Source organism: Ambystoma mexicanum, chromosome 8 (genome assembly GCF_040938575.1).
Source record: "Ambystoma mexicanum isolate Mex_15411 chromosome 8, UKY_AmexF1_1, whole genome shotgun sequence".
Lineage (NCBI taxonomy): Eukaryota > Metazoa > Chordata > Amphibia > Caudata > Ambystomatidae > Ambystoma > Ambystoma mexicanum.
The window spans coordinates 197,440,214-197,452,728 of record NC_090929.1 but is presented as its reverse complement, the minus strand read 5'-3'; positions in this window follow the sequence as shown (position 1 = coordinate 197,452,728).

The following is a 12,515-nucleotide window of genomic DNA, read 5'->3' as shown; positions in this document are numbered from 1 at the left end:
TTCCCTTTGCGGGTCCTCCCTTAACGCCTGGTTAAGTCAAAAGGGACTTTGGTGCTAATAACGGTACCGCAATTTGCAGTACCGTTATTAGCGCCTTCCCCATTCCCATTGAGCCCTATTGGGGCTCAATGGGAATGGGAAAGGGCCCCGGTGAATGGGAAATTACCGCCCCCGCCAACCTTGGAATGGGGCGGTAATAGCTCCATTCACCAGGGGGGAGTCGGTAAGGATTTGGAGGCAGCCATGGCGCTAATAGCGCCATGGTTACCTCCAAACTCCTAATGAGGCCCTTTGTCTTTTGTAATTGGGGTCTAGTGTTATGGCCACCAATCTCTTTCCACATTTTTCTTGGTGTCTGCTGAAACTTCCCTATGTTGGTTGACTCTATATTGGTCTCACACATTTCAGGAAATGTGTCACGTATTCCGCTCATTCAAAAGTACTGATTTCTAACCACAAACTGCTCCAAGAATTCCCTATCAGTGTCACCTGTGACATAACTTGAAATCAGTGGCCACATCTACATTTGCCTAACCACAGTGGAATAAAATACTGCTCACAGTTCTCACAGAAGTGATCTACTGGAGTTATTCTCTTGTAAGAATAGATCTACGTCTGTTGGGGCCATACATCTAAAAGGGGCACTAAGGACTTTCAACCTATACATAAGGATGACCCAGCAGTAGTATTTAGGCCTGCAGTGCCCTGAATGAATTCTCCAGAATGCAAGCCCTCTTCATTAAGCCAATTCATCCATTCAAAACATATAGGGGTCTAAAAAAGAGGGGAATAAAATAAGCAGATTCCACATATATCCCTTTATCACCACTGTGATTAGCTTTCTATGGAACGCTGCTCCCATCCATTCGGTATGATGATCTTCACTACTCACCTCACCTTACTAGCTGGCTCAATGGCATGCAGTTCAGTACCTAGCTCAGGCCTCATGACCCTCTATGTAGGAGACACCCTTTCTCAAGCCAATCAAGACTGCCATTCTACAAACAATTACCTGGCAGTGTTTCGAGCACTGCCTGCACAGTTCTTTCATTATGGCTGAATAATCTGTTTGCACAGTCCTGCAGGATCCCAACACTGCCACCACCCATGTGACAAATTGACCACTGCTCTGCAGGAGCACAGGGATTAGTAGCGCTTTATTAACTCCTACTCAAACCCACACTACTAATAAATCAGTAGTAACAATAAAGGTGAAGCAGGCATAACATTAATGGTACTCCACGTTTTCTCTTTATAGTAGACATGGCCGAGGGCTGGCTAATCTCACCAAGAAGGGTTTGATCCAGCAAGGAAGCATCCACGTACACATTAGTTCTGTGGTATCAAAATGAAATAGACGTCCATCTTGAGTCAACGTAAAAGGCAGACAAACTCATAAAAACACTAATGAACCACCTTAACAATTACATACACAGAATATGCAGACTTTTGATTGAAAGGGGCACTCTGGGTATGAAGATAAGAAGTGCTTAGACAATTGTCTTTGTAACAATGTTCAGGTTTAATTATATGTGTCTAAAAAAAAGTCTTAAGTGAAAGACTTCAACAAAAGATTCAGAAAGACTGCTCTGTGATGTCACAGAGTGGTCTTTCTAAATCAAACTGTCATGCCCCTGCTGCACAAGAGTGCGTGCGGGGGCTGATAGGTGTGCCAGGACCCAGAAGCGCTGTTGGGGGGAGAACGGGTAGGTGTTTGTGTGTGTGTTGCCCATTTGTGAGTGTGTGTTGCGAGTTTGTGTGAGTTTGGGTTGGGGAATCTTGGGTTGGGAGGGAGGCAGTGAGGACGGCGGGAGAGGGGTCATGGGGTGAAACCCGCCTATTTTGAACTAATCCCACAAGAGAGGGCAAGGGTGGGGAGCTGAGCAATGTCGTCTTTTCACTTTTTGTAGGATGCCTAAAACCGTCTGAATAAAATCAGTCTTTTTGTAAGGCGACCTACAAAAAGCAAACAAATGACATAGAACCACAAAAAAGGAATGGACCAGGCCAGTGGGTCAGAATTTGGATAGATACCTTAAATTTTTCTGTTGCTACTGACAATCTGGGAGGTGGATTCTAAGGCATCGACTAAGTACGGTTGTCAACTGGGTCCTTTAGGCATAGTGGCTCAGAAACAGCAATAGCGTTAAGCTTAAAGATGCTAGGAACTGTGCATGATGTTGAGTCAGAGAGCACAAATGTCAACAGTACACAGGTGTGGAGAAAGCAACGATTTGACTTCAGCGTTGAGTGGGCCTGACTGGGTTTCACATGGCGACATAGTCCAACAGTAGCAATGGCTTGGAGTTTAGAGAAGCTGGGAGACAAGTAGCTGGGGGCTGGGTAAGCATGATCAAAGGTTGAACCAGGACGGAAATTCTAGACTGTGAAATGCAGCTAATATAGGTCTTTGCAGAGAGGGTCGTGAAGGTGCACCAGATGGCCTGGACCAGCTTTGTGATGCAGGGAGATCCAAAGGCATCTTCTCCTATATGCAGGGGTGCTGCAAGACCCTGTCCAGTGTCATCTTTCGTGTCCTGGGTGTTAGGCTTAGCAGTGCACAGTGTTGGCACAAGTTATGGCTGCTTAGCTTTCCATAAATGGGAAATTTCTGGGTGTTTTCGGTTTTACGTGTAATCATAATGTCCCTTTAACAACGTTTTTTCATTGAAATTCATAGGTTTTTATTAGTGCAACTTCCCTTATGCAAAGTTTTTTCAGTGAATTTCATGTTTTTTTTGTTTTTTTTAACAGTGGACCCTAATTTCCTACAACTTACTAATATCACACTTACGCCAATATAGGTAATCTTTGTCCAATTCATAAAGTTTCACCTTATAACCATTCCACACCTTCTAGCATCATTTTTAACTCTTCTGTACACTTTTTGCAATCTTTTCCACTGTATTTGTTTTCATCGATGTTCGCGATGTCTGACGTAAGTGAAGACTTTCAGGACAGTATCACATTGGACGCGTGCACGGCATGAGATCGTGCTCACGTCCGCACTTCGCTAACGGGTCTGTGCTTCATTAACAGGTCTTGGAACAGAATTTTCCAGCTCTTCTAGGAAATTTGAAGATCAAAATGTACCCTTACACAGCTCCTACACCTATTCTTACTCATTACCCATTAACAATCAAGCACACAGCACATACATAATTGGAAGAATATTAGCAAAACTGCTATTCATCAGCTATTGCCATCCGTCCTCCACAGGAGCCACCACCACCAGCTGGAGGACCTACACAAGGACAGAAGCACAATACTTCAAAGGACTGTTAAGATGACCAGGAAGATAAGGAAGAGGAAGTACCTACCTCAACCACCCAGAGAGAAGCATGAGTATGGCAGTTCTTTACCACTGTTGGGAACATACCAAAGGCTAAAGCTACCAAAGTGAAATGTACTGAGTGCAACGTTGTACTCCCTCGTGGACTACCTGGGCAGTACTCCTACAGGACCACCTCCATGTACCGCAACACCAAATCCAACCACCGCAATGCTCTTTGAAAGGCTGTTCTTTTCTTAGACAGTAGTAGGCTGTCTACCTCTACCTCATCTTCCTCTAAGAATACTGTAACCTCACAGCCTACTTCTGTGGGACACAGAATACCACCAGCTACCTTTCAAGCCATAAAAATGGCTGTTGATGCATACCTTTTGAAGAAAACAACACTATGTGTATATTGCAACACACGACAGGTTGCAAGGGGGAGCAATTTTGAAGTGCTTTTGAAGCTGTAATCGAGGAGCATGAGAAGCACTGCCCCTACTTAGATGTAACACACATACAACATCTTCCCCTGTCCACTGCTCTTCCATATTTGTGCTTGGTGCCCCTTGCCTCATTTCCCTGCCCACCTTATTTTCTGGGCTCTACTGTTATGTTTGTAACACTTCCTCATTCCCTGCTTTAAACCATTCACACAAATGTCCACCAATCACTTAAAAAAGTCTACATATAGCCTATAAACATATTAAAGTTCCACCCACCAACAGCCACTTAACAATGTTCTACAAATTGTTTGCACATGCATTTCCAATACGTATACCAAATAATTATACATAGTGCCCTATAAATGCACATATGCATTGTGCAGTGAGAGAATTCCATAAATAAAAGGGGCTATGTGGATGGACAAGTGCTCATGGGAGCCCAGGCGGAAGGTATCAAGGATTGCCAAGGTGGGAGGTGTGAGAAACCAGAAGGAGTCTCACCCACCAGTCCCCGGGGATCTGTCACTTAGGAGGCCAGGACATGTCCATCCCTTTTGGATCCAGTTCCTGGGGGTGGACCAGTGTGGGAGAATCACCTGGGCGAGGTGAGTTCAGGGAGTGTGAGTAGGACACTGGATGGTGAGACCTGGTATCCCCTTTCTTCTAACACCTTTAACCGATCCTACCAAGTAGTATTGTTAGGAATTCTAACCCCCCTTTTCAAAACAAACACGTTCTCACTGACAGCTCGCTCTAAGGGAAAACAGACTAACACCTAAACTGTGTACCTGACATGTCCCAATACTAGGGTCAGGTGAGGTCAGGCTATTATCGACAATCACTCACACCTGACTCCCATTACACTTCCCCACACTGATAAAAGGTGGAGTACGAGAGCACACTCTGAGTGAGGCAAAGCACACAAGGAAACAGCAGTTTCGAGGTGGCAGCTGAGCAAGAGAGGAAAGGCGGCAAAACCAAAAGGGATCGCAAAGAGGGAAACTCCATTTACCTTTTCGCCAAGGAACCGTTACTTTCCAGAAAGCTCGAGAGAAAGCGTGAGACCAGGAAACGAGGCAGAAGAATCCCGCACTGTGTGTCGGAGATACCCGAGGCCCTACCACATCAATAATCAAGCCGGGGAGAATTACCAGCCACCAATATACTATCCTTGGCCCTATGAACAAAGCTGTTTCAGTGAAAGCAACACAGCCAGTGAGTTCGGGAGACTGATAAAAGACCGATCTGTGTTGAAGCCAAAGTTGCATGTAGAAACGTTGTATGGTGAGCGCTGGAATGAGCATTGTTAAAACGTGTGTGATAAGAGACATGAGTGATGTTAAACTGCTGAAGGGTGATTGAACTTTAAAGCAAGGTGCAATACCTTTGACAGAGTGTTCTGACACCGCAAGGGTGCTCAATCAAATGTCTTGTAAGGTATCCAGCTGAGGAGTAAAGAAAGTAGATACATTTGATCTGAGCCCGGCAGAGAAGGACCAATTGAAGATTTTGTGTTAAAGTGGGTCTGATCCCGGCAGAGGGGGATCCGGGGTGAATAGTTCATCACCTAAAAAGGTTTTGTGTTAAAGTTGGTCTGAGCCCGGCAGAGGGGAACCTGAGGTGAATCGGAAATCCCCCAATAGGTTATACATGAGAATCCTGAGGCGAAAGGAACTTTTGAATGTTTGTTTGTCGTATCAGGACTTCTGAAGTAAGATAATTTGAATGGCAAAGAGACTTTGGTACAGATGGCCCTAATACTGAGATCTGAACTGCAATCCCGTGCTAGAGAAGCCAGAGACTGTGCTTAGCTCAAATGTGCTGCCTAGTCCTGTGCTGAAATTGTGGCGAAAGGAAGCCAGTGGCTTGAATATCATGATATATCATGTCTTGAACAATGTTCTTTTGCATAACAATGCTCCTTTCATGATTTTGCTGCAGATCCATCCATGTTTTATTTTTTGAAAAGTATCAAAATGTACAGACGTAAAAGAGTCTTATAACTTAGCTCCCACATCACAAAATCCATTCATACTTTGCACAAACATTCAAGGTTGAGTCTATAATCGTTCTAAAATCTGTTGTTCACATTTGTCAAATGGCAACAAAGCTATAAGCCATCTGAACATGTTCATACCCCCCTTCTAATTTTGCTCCCTCTTCACAAAATCCCACCAAACTTTGAAAAAAGAATTCAAATCGGGATCTTAAATATTTTTGGGAAAATGTTGTGCCGATTCGTGAAATGGCACCACATGTATAAGCCTTTAAAATGTGTTTAGACCCACCCTCTAAAAGCATAGAATTTTGTAGAACCATTCAAGGTCAGATCTAGAATGATATCACAGAATTTCATGCAGTTTCATTCAGTGGCGCCAAAATTATAAGCCACCCAAAAACTGCTTTTCACCAACCCTGTAGTGTAAACATATGTATGGATGCGGCTGAACATCTAAAATGTTCTCGAACATTACAGGGACGTCCCAAACTGTTTGCGAACTTTAAAGGTGGAAAACCACCCATTTTGTGGCATTTTATAGCCATATACAATCCCATCCTCATCACCGCTCCCCTCTCCAGAGATTGTTTCATCCGTTTGACAGTTGCAATGTTGTGTTTTTTAATGTTTTTCCAGCAATATCCATGGACTACAGCGGCGGTCAGCAAACCAACATTGCGACCATTTCAAAATATCTGATGCAGCTCACGTTTTTCACATTCAATCATCGGGCGCGTCCGATGTCCACGGACATTACTCCGGATCCTGATTAGTCCAGGTGGGTGTCAGCGAACCAAAAAGGGCAGTGGTTCTGCGGACCGAACCAAGATATCACTATTTTGGCTGTTTAAAAAAAAACGTCTGAACAGATTTAAACCAATTTACAAAAGCACACTTTCAGGACCAAGCCGCCACTCCTGCCACAAATTTGTTGAAAATCCTTCCAGCGGTTTGGGCTGTAGGCATGAGTAAAATGTTTTTGCATTGCTTCGATGAGAAAAAACACACATTTTGGGACCCCATATTACTTTGCCCCTCCTCAACGAAACCTCACCAATCTTTACAAAATCAGCCCGATGGGGCCATGTTTTTTTTGTAATGATTGTTGAAGATTCATGCGGGTGAAGCAAAGGAATAAGCTGCCCAAAAAGTGCTTTTCCTTTGGGTTGAGCAACTTAACAACTTAACCATAACTACACAGCCACTACTGCAGGCCGTGTGTACATATATATATATATATATATATATATATATATATATATATATATATATATATATATATATATATATATATATTAAATGAAATAACTTTGTTAAAGGGACGTCATGGTTACAAGTAAAACCGAAAACCCCCAGAAATTTGCCAGTTATGGTGAGCTAAGCAACCATAACTTGCACCACCACCGTGCACTGCTAAGACTAACACCCACGACATAAAGAGATGACATCACTCATGACATCACATGTGAAATTTATTTTGATGGAATGTCCCTACACAGGGTTGTGTTTATAATGTTGGTAACAAGGTATCAGGGGTGATTGTGTAATGTTAAACATGTAATAACTAGCTAACAATTCAAGACGTACTACACACTTGTGCTGGTACAAACAATACATATGAAAATCCACAATGCATACACATCAGAGGCAAATACAGGGAAAATAAGTAAGGAAGAAAGAAACAGCATCATCAGAAAATGTTCATAGCATTAAAGTTTACCTTCATGTATACAAATGAATTGTGTGTTTGAGGCTAGCCTATTGCCCCATGTACGTTCACCATGAGCTGAGACCAAACCCTAAGAAAAGAACTTTAAGAACATATGACAAGGTTAACGTCTAGATATACAGCACCTTTTGAACTTTAATATTCTGACTGTCAGTGAACAAGACCACCTGGCCTAGATATGTCAGTGAACAAAAACAAGTGGGCCAGATATGTGATGTCATCAGTGATGTCATCAATGACATTTGTGAGGTCATCTTTGATGTCCTGGGTGTTAGTCTTAGCAGTGCACGGTGGTGGCGTGAGTTATGGTTTCTTAGCTTACCATGACTGGCAAATTTCTGGGGTTTTTCAGTTTTACTTGTAACCATAACATCCCCTTAACAAAGTTTTTTCATTGAATTTCATAGGTTTTTATTAGTGCAATTTAACCTTAACGTCCCTTTGACAAAGTTCTTTAATTGAATTTGATAGGTTTTTATTAGTGCAACTTAGTGCAACATTTTACCAGCGCATGCTATTTTCCTACAACTTACTCATATCATTCTAACCCCAATATAGCAATATTTTTGTCCAATTTACCTTTAACCTTAGAACTCTGCAATTTCCCACCTTCTAGCATCATTTTTAACACTTCTATACCTTTTCCACTACTTTGGCTTCCGTTGAGGTCGGCGAACGTCTGACATTATTGTGGGCCTTCCGTACAGTGCCACATGACCATGTACTTGCGCAATGCATGATGATGTGACTATGAAAGTGTTTGCACTTCGCGTACGGGTCCTTGCTTCGAAGACAGTTTGGAACTGCATTTTCTACTGATCTAGGAACTTTCAATATCAAAATGTACCCTTGCACAGCTCCTACACCTATTCTTACTCATTATCCATTAACAATCTAGTACAAAGCACATACTTGGAAGAATAGTAGCAAAACTGCTATTTATCTTAAAAATGGCATCAGCTATTTCCATCCCTCCTCCCATAGAGCCACCACCACCAACAGCTGGAGGACCCACACAACAAAAAAGTGCAATATTTCCAAAGACAATGAAGAGGACCAAGAAGATGAGGTAGAGAATGTGTCTACCTCGAGCCCCCAGAGAGAATCATGGGTGTGGCAGTTATTTACCACTGTTTGGAATGTATCAAAGGCTAAAGCTACAAAAGTGAAATGCACTGAGTGCAACTTTGTACTCAGTTGCAACTACCTGGACGTTGTTAGGGAGAATTCTCTGTTAAGGCTAATTTCCCAAACCTAGTGAGTCCCCCAGCAGCTTTGCTGGATTTTTGGGGTTTATTTGTTTCTCCTGCTAAGAGTGAGACCCTTTTTTCACACTCTTAGGCATGATTTGAGAATGCCCTTTGACTATGTAATGTGTTTTATGGGCTATGGGGTCTTTTACTCCAGAGGGCTTCATGTGTTTTTGGTATGTGTGTTACACAGCGCCCTCAGTGTAGTAACACAGGGGTGTCATAGTGACCCCCAAACATAGACTCCATACCCTGGGACTGACTACTGTCTCCCAGGGCATGTAAAGTCACCATTGGATTTACTAGTCTCAAATTGCGAACAGAACCAGTACAAACCATCATATTGTGGAAGTACTGGTAGTGGTAATTCGATTGCCCCTGGGTCTGTTTTCCAAGGGGGCACTGTCCAGTGCCCCCTTGTCGAGTTTCTGGCTGGTGGCAGTGGATACCATGCAAAATATTCCACCGGAATTTTTCCTATGGGATTTTCCCATTAATTTTAAATGCACCACTTTTTGGTGCAATGTTAAAGATACCGCCAGGTTATTTATTTAATGTTTATTCCCCGGTTGGGTCTTTTTGCCACGACTCGGTTTTAAAATGGCGTTTGTGTTCGCCTCTGAAATTCTAACCCAAGTCGAGCCCTTTGTTCCACTTTTTGGCAGGCTTCTCCACAGAAGCCCTCCAAATGGTGCCACTCTGTCTGGGGTCAACAGGATGTGTGGGAGGGGTATTAGGCACCCTGGACTGAGTTTCCTTGGCAACTCAAGTCGCACTCTTGTGTGATTTGCCCAGTGGTGAGCTGCCCGGCTCTCCACTTAGCATGTTTGAGTGACAGCTAGGCTGATGAATGGGGGTTTTGCTGCATAAAATCAGGGCTTTGGGGACTGGTACTTCAGATGTTGCCACAGGACCTAAATAATCCAAAGAGGGGAGAAGCTGAGCCATCTACAACGATGACACCACCGGTGAAGCCTGCTGTACGAACTCACCACTTCCCTGACGACAGAGGAGATCTTCTTCCAGGAGAGTGTTCGTCCCTTTGAGCTGGTGGGACCAACCAGTTCGTCTTTTTCGCCTTCCTGGATCGTCTCGTGGTCGAATCGCCCGTGCCAAGCACCCCGGCGGCCGGATAGCCACGCTTCACCACTACCGCAAATAAAAGTGTTGTACCTTTTAGCCTGGAAACTCAGCGGCTGGTTTCTTCCCTGGCAGTGCAACGAACTCCAGCTTTCCTCCACTTCGAGATCTTCTCTTCCCCTGGACGAAGCCCCAACTTGCATCTGCTGCCAGGAACAACTGCTCCCGCTGGAGCTTTCTTACCATTTCAGGTACTGTGTCCTGCCTGGTCTCCCTTGCGACAGATTGTTCAAGGTTTCCCGTAAATCCTTGACTCTCTATCCTGTGGTGATCTCGGACCTGCTAACTTTACCATTCTGAACTGATCCAACCTCTTTTGACTTTTCTGCAAAGACTTTGAGTGCATTTCCACTGTGTGATCTGGGGCACATTCCGCCTTGCTCTCTCCAAGAGTGGGCCTGACCTATGAACTTTTTGCTATACAGTAGACCCTGCCTTTCTTGACTTGCTGTGGTTTCTTAAAAGTGTTGGTACTGTGTTATTTTCCTATTCTGCCTTTTCTCTCCCTTTTTAAACAAATTATTGGAGTGCCATCTACGGTTACGTGTTCACCTCTGTTTTGCTAAATAAGTGTTGTCTTAACCTAGACTTGTCGAATAATTAACTTGGGAGGTGTATATACTTATAGTGACTGTGTTTGAACTTGCTTGACATATTAGTGCCAGTGTATTTTTACAAGTGTGTTTTTAAATAAATAATTATATACTTTTATACCAAAGCTCTGGTCAGTGTTTGCTTGTGCTACTGTGTTTTTAGCCCTGTTGTGCATACTCTATATACTGCCTAACTCTTCTTGAGAGAAATCTGACTGCTCAGCCACAGCTACCAGGTAAATCTGGATGGTGCGGACTGCTACCAATTGGGTTTACTGCTTACTCCTGTAGTCTTAAACATTTTGCAGTGGTCCCTAAGGGAACTGCACAGGTTTCTGCCTAACAGATGTTACTCCTACGGAATCACCTCCATGCGCCGCCACACCAAATCCAACTACAGCAATGCTCTCAGAAAGATTTTTCCTTTCTTAGCAAGTAGTAGGCTATCTTCCTCCACATCATCTTCCTCAACCAATACTGTAACCACAAAGATTACTTCTGTGGGACACACAATCCCACCAGCTACCTTGCAAGCAATAAAAGAGGCTGTTGATCCATATCTTTGGAAGACAACAGTCCTCTGTATATACTGCAACACACCACTCTGCAGAGGGAAGAAATTTCAATGTTGTTTGAAGCTGTAATGTAGGAGCATGAGAAACACTGCACACTACCTTAGAAGTAACACATGCGCAACATCTTCCCCTGTCCACCTGCCCCTCCATTAGTGCTCGGTGCCTCTTCCCTCATTTCCCTCCTTACCTTACGTTCTAAAGTCACCTGCAAACATTTGTATTAAAAAACAACAAAAGAAAGGTGCCTTTAGGAACCACCTTTCACAGTTAAAAAATAGAACAAAAATAAAATCTTATAGACTCCATCTACTGTACGTTTCTCAGTAAAGTACATAGACTCAATAAGTTCTTCCAACATTTCCATTAGCATTTTCTGTTATGCTAATGTGAATAATGTGACCCCTGTGCCAGGGACCAGAATGGGGATAACGGCCCAGCAGCCCAAGTTATTGGCCCAAGCGAAGTGTGTCTGTCTGCATCCTGATGGCTGCGGGCTTCGGTGTGTTATGAATAAATAAATACATAAATATATAACGAGGGCCCCAGACCATTATCCTCAATTGCAGCCCGTGCAATGGGGGATAAAGGCCATTAGCACCCCTGAATCCTAAAGCGGGAATTCAGGGTGCTAAAAAATAGATTTTTCTTCCTACAGCGGTAGGCCGGCAGTGTCCTGCTGTAGGAAGGAAAAACCTTTTCCAAGATGGCCACCATGAAAAGAGATGGTGGGTCTCCGTACAGAGCCGCTCTTCCCTTTCCATGGCATCCTGCAGTACCCTATGACCATTTTACCACGAGCAATTTTTTTTCCCTTTCAAACCTATCCTACTTTCGAATAACTTTACCACATAGCTGGTCCCAGGTGGACATGGCCACTTTAACACCATTTTCCATCCCTTGCGGTCATGACCAGTAGCCAGATTGTCCGGGTCATGACCCTTTACCATCACCCGGACAATTTGGCCACTGCCCATGGCCACAGGCTATGTCTCAGTCACAAAAGGTATATCACTATTTCTGTACCTACATTATGACACTTGTCAAAAAATAAAATATGGGTACATTTGCAATAACATCCTGTAAGGTTCTTTTCAATGTTTCTTACACGAGTTTGCTTGAAATCTGCCCATGTTTTATTTTTTCCGAAGTGTCAAAATGGACGTACATACAATAGTCATATAACTTAGCCCCCACTTGACAAAATCCATTCAGACTTTACACAAACATTTAAGGTTGGGTCTATAATCTTTCTGAAAACCATTGTCCACATTCGTCAAACAGCAACAAAGTTATAAGCCATCTAAAAATGTTGAATCCCCCTCAAATTTAGCGCCCTCTTGAGAAAATCCCAACAAACTTTTCAAGAACATGTATATCTAGATTTAAAATCGTCTTGCAAACTTTGATGCCGATTCGTCAAATGCCACCACATTTATAAGCCTTTACATTATTTTGGGACCCCCCTCTAATTGCTCCCCCACTTTACACAATCCCACCAAACTTTGCGAA